Source organism: Callorhinus ursinus, unplaced genomic scaffold (assembly GCF_003265705.2).
Source record: "Callorhinus ursinus isolate GAN/ISIS: 27379988/994484 unplaced genomic scaffold, GSC_fseal_2.0 scaffold9, whole genome shotgun sequence".
NCBI classification, from domain to species: Eukaryota; Metazoa; Chordata; class Mammalia; order Carnivora; family Otariidae; genus Callorhinus; species Callorhinus ursinus.
In genome coordinates, this window is record NW_027397071.1 from 840,231 (window position 1) to 848,918 (window position 8,688).

General features: G+C 42.7%; 1 long non-coding RNA gene across 1 annotated transcript in view; it reads right to left on the minus strand.

Annotated features, from left to right (window-relative positions):
- Window positions 1–8,214, minus strand: part of LOC141373336 (uncharacterized) — a 19,808-nt gene extending 11,594 nt beyond the window's left edge. The window contains exons 1-2 of the long non-coding RNA XR_012379214.1: window positions 8,107–8,214; window positions 5,393–5,460 (exon numbers count right to left, since the gene is read on the minus strand). This is a non-coding gene — a long non-coding RNA (uncharacterized lncRNA). The remainder of the gene's footprint in view (window positions 1–5,392; window positions 5,461–8,106) is intronic.
- Between the last annotated feature and the right edge of the window lie 474 nt (window positions 8,215–8,688).

Here is an 8,688-nt window from a genome sequence, read left to right on the forward strand (position 1 = left end):
CTCAGTTTGTTTCCTGAGATTAAGAATTCCTCATATCAGTGAGGTCATGTGATACATGTCTTTCTCTGATTGACTTATTTTGCTCAGCATAACATCCTCCGGGTCTATCCACATCGTTGCAAATGGCAAGATTTCATTCCTTTTGATGGCTGCATAATATTCCATTATATATATATATATATATATATACACACACACACACACACACACACACACCACATCTTCTTTATCCATTCATCTGTCAATGGACATCTTGGCTCTTTCCACAGTTTGGCTACTGTGGACATTGCTGCTATAAATATCCGCATGCATGTACCCCTTCAGATCCCTACAATTGTATCTTTGGGGTAAATACCGAGTAGTGCAGTTGCTAGATCTTATGGTAGCTCTATTTTCAACTTTTTGAGGAACCTCCGTACTGTTTTCCAGAGTGGTTGCACCAGCTTGCATTCCCACCAACAGTGTAGGAGGGTTGCCCTTTCTCCTCATCCCCACCAACATCTTGTTGTTTCCTGACTTGTATGGTGCTGGCACAAAAACAGACACATAGATCAATGGAACAGAACAGAGAGCCCAGAAATGAACCCTCAACTCTATGGTCAACTAATCTTTGACAAAGCAGGAAAGAATGTCCAGTGGAAAAAAGACAGTCTCTTCAACAAATAGTGTTGGGAAAATTGGACAGCCACATGCAGAAGAATGAAACTGGACCATTTCCTTACACCACACACAAAAATAGACTCAAAATGGTTGAAAGACCTCAATGTGAGACAGGAGTCCATCAACATCCTAAAGGAGAACACAGGCAGCAACCTCTTCGACCTTAGCCGCAGCAACTTCTTCCTAGAAACATCGCCAAAGGCAAGGGAAGCAAGGGCAAAAATGAACTATTGGGACTTCATCAAGATAAAAAGCTTTTGCACAGCAAAAGAAACAGTCAACAAAACCAAAAGACAACCGTCAGAATGGGAGAAGATATTTGCAAATGACATATCAGATAAAGGGCTAGTATCCAAAATCTCTAAAGAACTTATCAAACTCAACACCGAAAGAACAAATGATCCAATCAAGAAATGGGCAGAAGACATGAACAGACATTTTTCCAAAGAAGATATCCAAATGGCCAACAGACACATGAAAAAGTGCTCAACATCGCTCGGCATCAGGGAAATCCAAATCAAAACCTCAATGAGATACCACCTCACACCCGTCAGAATGGCTAAAATTAACAAGTCAGGAAATGACAGATGTTGGCGGGGATGTGGAGAAAGGGGAACCCTCCTACACTGTTGGTGGGAATGCAAGCCTGTGCAACCCCTCTGGAAAACAGTATGGAGGTTCCTCAAACAGTTGAAAATAGAGCTACCCTATGATCCAGCAATTGCACTACTGGGTATTTACCACAAAGATACAAATGTAGGGATCCGAAGGGGTACGTGCACCCCAATGTTTATAGCAGCAATGTCCACAATAGCCAAACTGTGGAAAGAGCCAAGATGTCCATTGACAGATGGATGGATAAAGAAGAAGTGGTATGTATATAAAATGGAATATTATGCAGCCATTAAAAGGAATGAAATCTTGCCATTTGCAATGACGTGGTTGGAACTGGAGGGTATTATGCTGAATGAAATAAGTCAATCAGAGAAAGACATGTATCGTATGACCTCACTGATATGAGGAATTCTTAATCTTGTTTTTACTTTCTTACCTCCATATACACAAAGCAGGCCACTGACGATAGTGCCTGTCCTACTACATACCTTCTCTAGGCACTTCAGTTTATTGTTTCTGAAAAAAGCAAGGTGATACGATCTATTTGGGTTTGAGAGAGATTCCTCTGAGTTTAGTAAAGAGCAGGGATTGGAGGCTTAATAGGGAATGGGTCAAAGGATGGAGGCAAGGAGGCCAGCTAAGAAACTGCTGTAGTAGTCCAGATGAGAGATAGATAAGGAACACGAATCAGTAGATTTGAGTTTATGAGGATCAGTCAAGATCGAGACAGTAGGGGCACCTGGGTGGTTCAGTCGGTTGGGCTTTTGCCTTCAGCTCAGGTCATGATCCCAGGGTCCTGGGATCAAGCTCCATGTCAGGCTCCCTGTTCAGCGGAGAGTCTGCTTCCCCCTCTCCCAACTGCTCCCCCTGCTTGCATTCTCTGTCTCTCGCTCCCTCTGTCTCTCTCTCTCTCTTTCTCTGTCAAGTAAATAAATAAATAAAATCTTAGGAGAAAAAGAGATTGAGTAAATAGTAAATAGAACAGGAAAAGCCCCAACTCATTAAAATAAATACATCTGTGGGCTGACAGAACATGTTGATATTATTCAGCAATGGTAAGGACATCATACTCTGAGTGGCGCTCAAGCTCAACTGGAACCACCAAGCCAGAAAAAAGCAGCTTGCCATACCTCTAAGACTATGGAGGGAATGTTTTAGAACTTGAAGGAGAACAGCCCACAACTGAATTCTTTCCTCAACTTCCTCCACTGAGCCTTGCTAATTGAGTTCTCAAGTAAACAAATAGCTTGCGGGGCACCTGGGTGGCTCAGTCAGTTAAGCGACTGCTTTCAGCTGAGGTCATGATCCCAGGGTCCAGGGATGGAGTCCTGCATTGCTTCTCCCTCTGCCTGCTGCCCCCCGTCACGGTTTGTGCTCTCTCGTGCTCTCTCTCTCTGACAAATAAATAAAATCTTAAAAATAAAAAAAATACATAAACAAATAGCTTGCAACCTCAGATCTCTAAACCTTGCAGCTCTTCACAGCTGTGATTTCTACCCTAAATTTTCAGAAACAGATGCTGGGGCATATTTTTCTCTCTTCTCGTTCTTACACTGTGGTTATTTCATTTTCCTCTCTTCTGGTCTCCTTTTGGGGTTGATGAAAACTCTGAGTTGGGAAAGGAGGCCCTTTCCAGTTTCCTACCCAAATTCCTCTTTTGTCAAGTTCCTCAGTTTCCTGTGAAAGAGTTACTGCCACAGAATCTTCAGACTTCGTCGTTACTAGGTTTGGTTTTGGTTAATGTCTGTTAATGATCTGGAGGGAGGTGATAACTGCATATTAATGAGGTTCACAAAGGAGCCAAATTGAAAGCTGTTGCGAACTCCAGTGGTGGCAGCCATAAACTAGAACCCCGGAGAGAACTGACTGACAAGTGGGGACAATACATGTGGTGAAACCAGCACATGTGATGCGGACTCTTCAGGGGAAAGATGAAGTTTAGGCATTTTTCTTAGGGAAGGAGAATGAAACAGTGTGGAAAGCAGCAGTCAATAGAAGGTCTCCGGGATGAAATGAAAAAATGAACATCCAGGTTGTAAAAACCTCAGTGTCACCGGGAGAGCAAGTCGAGAAGGATGTGGTGATCCCATTGATCACTACCTTACGTCCGCCCGCTCCGTGATGGTCACGTGACCCAGGTCTGGCAAGTCAGTGATCCTAGAACATAGTTCTTGGTTCTGAGGTGGACTTGTAACTTGGCTTAGTCTAATGGGACTCATTCCTGGAATAATTTTTGTTACAGGAACTAGTGAGAAAATTAGAAGCTTTCTTTCGGCAAAGACTGCAGGTTATACACCTACAAGTTATGCAGGTAGTGACTGAAGCCACACAGAAAGAAACAGAGCTGACAGGGAAGCTGGGGGGAGGGGAGGCAGGGAGACAGAGAGAGAGAGAATATGAGCCCTCTGAAACCAGACATGCCTGAAGCCATAACCCCTTGAACTGTTCAGTTATTTGTATTCACAAATTCTTTCTTGAACAGAAGCCAGTTTCAATTGGCTTCTTCATTTGGAAGTAAAAGGGTACTTATTAACCCAGGATAGGTTTTTCAAACATATTGTCCTTTCTTTTATATCCATTACTTTCTAGCCATATTGGATGACTCTAATTTCCAGAGTGTATTGGAAAAGTTATTCTTCTGAGGACTTGCTTAGGCAGTCTCCTCTTGTAATGGAATAACACCCTTCCTGCTATATTTACTTGGAGAAGCCCTCCCAACCTCATGGTCCAACTTGGACCATCTCTTTTTGGACATCCCTCCTGAACGTTCAGTGGAATGTCATCTTTCCTTTCTTTGCCTTACCGTATGATGAGACTTTGAGAAGGAAGAACAAAGTTGGAGGATTAAAATTATTTGATTTAAAGATTTACTATAAAGTTACAGTAATTCTGTCAGTCAGGATTCTCTAGAGAAACAATAGGGAGACATAGCTGTATCTATGTAGATTTATATGGAAGAGGACTGATTAATTTTATATGTATATATGTAATTTATAATTTTATATTTATAAATTTATCATTTTTATAATTTATATAATTTATATAGAATTTTTAAAGGAATTGGCTCCCATGATTATAGGAGCTGGCAAGGATGAAATGGTAGGGCAGGCTGGCAACTCGGCTAGTAGTTAATGTTGAGTCTTGAGGCAGAATTTCTATTGAGGAAATGTCAGTTTTGTATCTTCAGGCCTTTAAGTGATTGGATGAGACCTACTCACATTATTGTGGGTGATGTCCTTTACACAAAGCCCACTGACTGTAGCTGTTAACCACTTCTACAAAATACCTTCACAAAAAAAATCTTAAAAAAAAAAACAAACCAAAACCTTTGCAGCAACACCTAGATTAGAGTTTGAGTATATAACTGGGTAATACCAAAGCCTAGTCAAATTGGCACATAAAACTAGCCATCACATAATCAAGACAATGTGATATTGGCATAAAGACAAAAAATGGGCAGATGGAATAGAATAGAGTCTGGAAACAGAAGTATACACATATGGACAACCGATTTCAGCAAAAATGCTATAGCAGACAGTGGTGAAAAATAGTCTTTTATGCAGTAGATCAATTGGATATCCATATGTAAAAAGTAGACTTTGATCCCTACCTCTCACCATACAAAAAATTTAACTCAAAATGGATCATAAGCCTAAATGTAAATCCTAAAGCCATAAAATTGCTAGAAGAAATCATAGGAGAAAAGCTTTGTTACCTTGGGTTAAGTAAAGATTTCTGAGATAAAATCCCAAATGAACTATCCATAAAAGAACACATTGGTAAATTGGACTTAATCAAAATTTTAAAAGATGCTGTTAAGAGAATGAAAAGATAAACCACAGACTGTAAGTAAATATTTGCAAAGCACACATCTGATTAATGACTTGCATTCAGTATTTAGAAAGAACTCACAAAATTCAACAATAAGAAAACAAAAAACACAAATAAAAAATGGGCCAAAGATGTTAACAGATGCATTGCCAGAGAAGATATTTAGATGGCAAATAAGCACATGAAAAGACACTCAACATTGTTAGTCATTAAGGAAATTCAAGTTAAAACCACAATGAGATATTACCATATACCTATTAGGTTCGTTGAAATAAAAAGATCATACCTAGTGTTGGCAAGGATGGGGAAGAACTGGAGCTCTCCTATTGCTGGTGGGATGTCATATGGTCCAACCTGTTAGGAAGACAATTTAGGAGTTTCATAAAATGCGAAGCATATGCCTACCATGTTATATAAACATTCCATGCCTATGTACTGACCCAGAAGAAATGAAGACATTCATCTACATAAGACCTGTACATGTATGTTCATTGGCGCTTCATTTGTAATAGCCCCAAGCTGAAAACAACGCAAATGTTCATCAACAGCTGAATGGATAAACAAACTGTGGTATATCCACAGAATGGAATGCTATTTAGCAAAAAAAAAAAAAAAAAAAGGAAAGAAAAAAAAGAATGAATTGTTGCTAGGTGCTACAACATAAGTGAATCTTACGCTGAATGAAAGAAGTGAAATGAAAAAAGTACATCCTATATAAGTTCAGTTACATAAAATTCTAAGAAGTGCAAACCAAAATATTGTGACAGAGAGCAGATCAGTGTTTGCCTGGGAATGCAGGGAACAGTGAGAAGGAGGGGTTACAAAGAAGTCCAAGGAAACTTTTGGGGGGCAGTGAATATGCTCATTATCTTAATTATGGTGCCAATTTCATGGGTATATACATATGTCAAAACCTATCTATCTGTACACTTTAAATATGTGTAGTGTATTATATGCCAATTATACCTCAGTGACAACGTTAAATAAAAAGGCAGTGCAGGCTAATGACAGAGAATTTCAAACAAAATAACTAAAGACTCCCGGGAGCCAAAGTCACATCTCTTTCGGCTCGTGTGAGTTCTTAAGTGGAATGGAATCTCAAATTTTGGTTGTGCCACTTTTAACTCCTCGGAGTCCCAGGTTTATCATTTGTCAAATGGGCGGAAGAGCTTTGTGAATTCTGCTACCTACCTCAAGGGGGTTACTGTGAGAACCAAAAACGATAATGCACGTAAAAGTGCTTTGCAAGCTACAGCGCCCTGCACAAATGTTCGCTATTGGTTTAGTTGTTACATGCCATCTGCATACTATTCTTGACCAATATACATGTGTCATGCCAGCTCAAGCCCTAATAGCCCATATATAAAGTGTGATTAATTGTACAAGTTACTCAAATAGCACTGAAACCCAGTATTCAGGGCATGACACATCCTAAATACATAACAGATTTTGGAATAAATCAGTTTCAGCCCAAACCAGAATGCAGGAAACAGACAGATGCCTTCACACATATGCCAAGCAAGTGAGACCCAGCCAAACAGGGTGGAGTCCAGGGCAAGGGAACCCAGCCAGAACACAGGCCCTGTGGATTTCCTGCCAGGGGCTCTTACAGGGAGCAGTGACCCCTCAACATGACTGGCCTCGATGTGCTGAGAGGCTCTCGGCATTCAGAGCCAAGCTTACTTGGAAATTAACTACTTTATTCTTGGCCTATCACACGAGGCAGCCAGCATAGTGGGGCCACAGATCACTCTCTTTTTAGTTAAAGTTAAAGACGACAAAAATAGAATTAGGTAAATATTCTCGGTGTCACCCTCCTTCCGTTCTCCTCCTCAGCACTGTTATTTCACTGATCTTAAATCACAGCCGGTGCTTTCCCCCATGATTTGGATTCATTGGCAATTCATTTGCTTCCCACCTCTGACCTAGGGAGGGGGGTTGGACTCCTGGGCCTGGCTGCATAGGACACCCCTGAAAGTGGGAAAGCATTCCTTGGGTGAGCTGTGCCCGAAGGGAGCATCTGGGAAATACAGCAGGAAGTTGGAGACACAATTCGGATGGGAGGAAGGATGGTGTGCTGGAAGCATCTGTGTGTGTAGAGGGAATAAGAGCTGAGTTAGAGACTAGCAGGAAGAAGTCAGAGAACAAAGTGGCCTCAAAAGCTGGATGGCCAGTAATAAGTCTAGAAACAGATGTAAGAGCCTTCTCACCAACAAATGTCTCAGATAAGGCTGGACCCCTGTTCACGGGTCCCCATGCACCTCACTGGCTGGGGCTCATTTCCTAAGGGATTGAGTGTACCAGTCACTAGGGCCCCTAGAAGCTCTGTGGCCCAGGCCTCTCTGGCTGGGGATCTCCTTATCGAACCCTTAGGCTGGGAGCAGTGGATAGGCAGCTTGCGGAAATTCATGGGTATCTTTACAAACTCTAGGAAGAGATATCATTGTAGCAATTACTGCGTCTTGAAGAAATAGAACTTGGCCCCGGGGATCCCCTCTGTGATGGGAAATACATCTCTCTGTCTTTCCAAATATTAATCCTGGCTCAGCTGAGCAACACAGAGAGCTTGGCATGCCAGAGTCTTGCCCCAAGCAGATTTCGCTCTCAGGTAGTCCTAAAACCCAGTGAAGGGGTTCCTGGTAGGACTTGTCTTTTCCATCAGGAGAGTGATGGTTTGAGGGAGAGGGAGGAGGAGCAAAGCAAAACCCAAAACTCCTCCATAGGTGCTTTGGAGTTCATCATTAAGGACTTATTTATTAGTGTTATATTTGCTGTCCTTCTGAAAACTTCTTCTGGGATATTTCTGAGAGGAGTGAGCCACCCAACCCCAGACGCCTCAGGTTACATTCACTATGGTTAGGGGGACCCACTGTAAGTCTGAGTCACCAGAGCCCCCGTCCTGAAGGAGAGGGAACTCCTATGGGGGACAAAGGACCTAGAAAGCAGAGGGGACAGGGAAGCCAGCAGGCAAGAGTCAAAGACCAATCCCACTTACGTTACCTTTTGGCTCAGGGTCGGTGGTCTAGTGTCTGCCTTCGTTGATTGGAAGCTATTCTTGTTTGGTAAATGCGGTATCATTAAACTTCAGATAAAGGAGCACAGAGAAGGATCCTCACGGCCAGATAGGAGACACATTGTGTGATCACTGTGAAAGGGACAGATTGTAGGCTTTGGCAGTCAGCACTGCTTCCCTGGCTAAGGCACCACTGACAGGGCTCCGAAAGGGCCTACCCATCCTCAGCCAACCCCGGAGCACCTCCCCTGTCAACAAACACCACTCTCTGTGTTTCCACGGCACCTCGAGCAAAGCCAGCCCGTCCTTGCGGGGGGGGGGGGGGGGGGGGGGGCTGCTTCTGCCAAACGTCTGTGCGCTGTTAGAGGACTGGCTGAGAAGCACAGCCCTGAAGGACTGCAATTGGAAATATAAAAAGCTTGAAGCCCTTCCAGATACTGGAGATTCCTTTTGGTCCCAGGCCGTGAAGGAGGCCTTCTTTTGAGCCAAATCTGCCCCTGCCAGCTCCACGCCAAATGAGCGAAAGCATGCTTCTCTCACTGGGGTATGCATCCCGTGGGGGCAGGCGA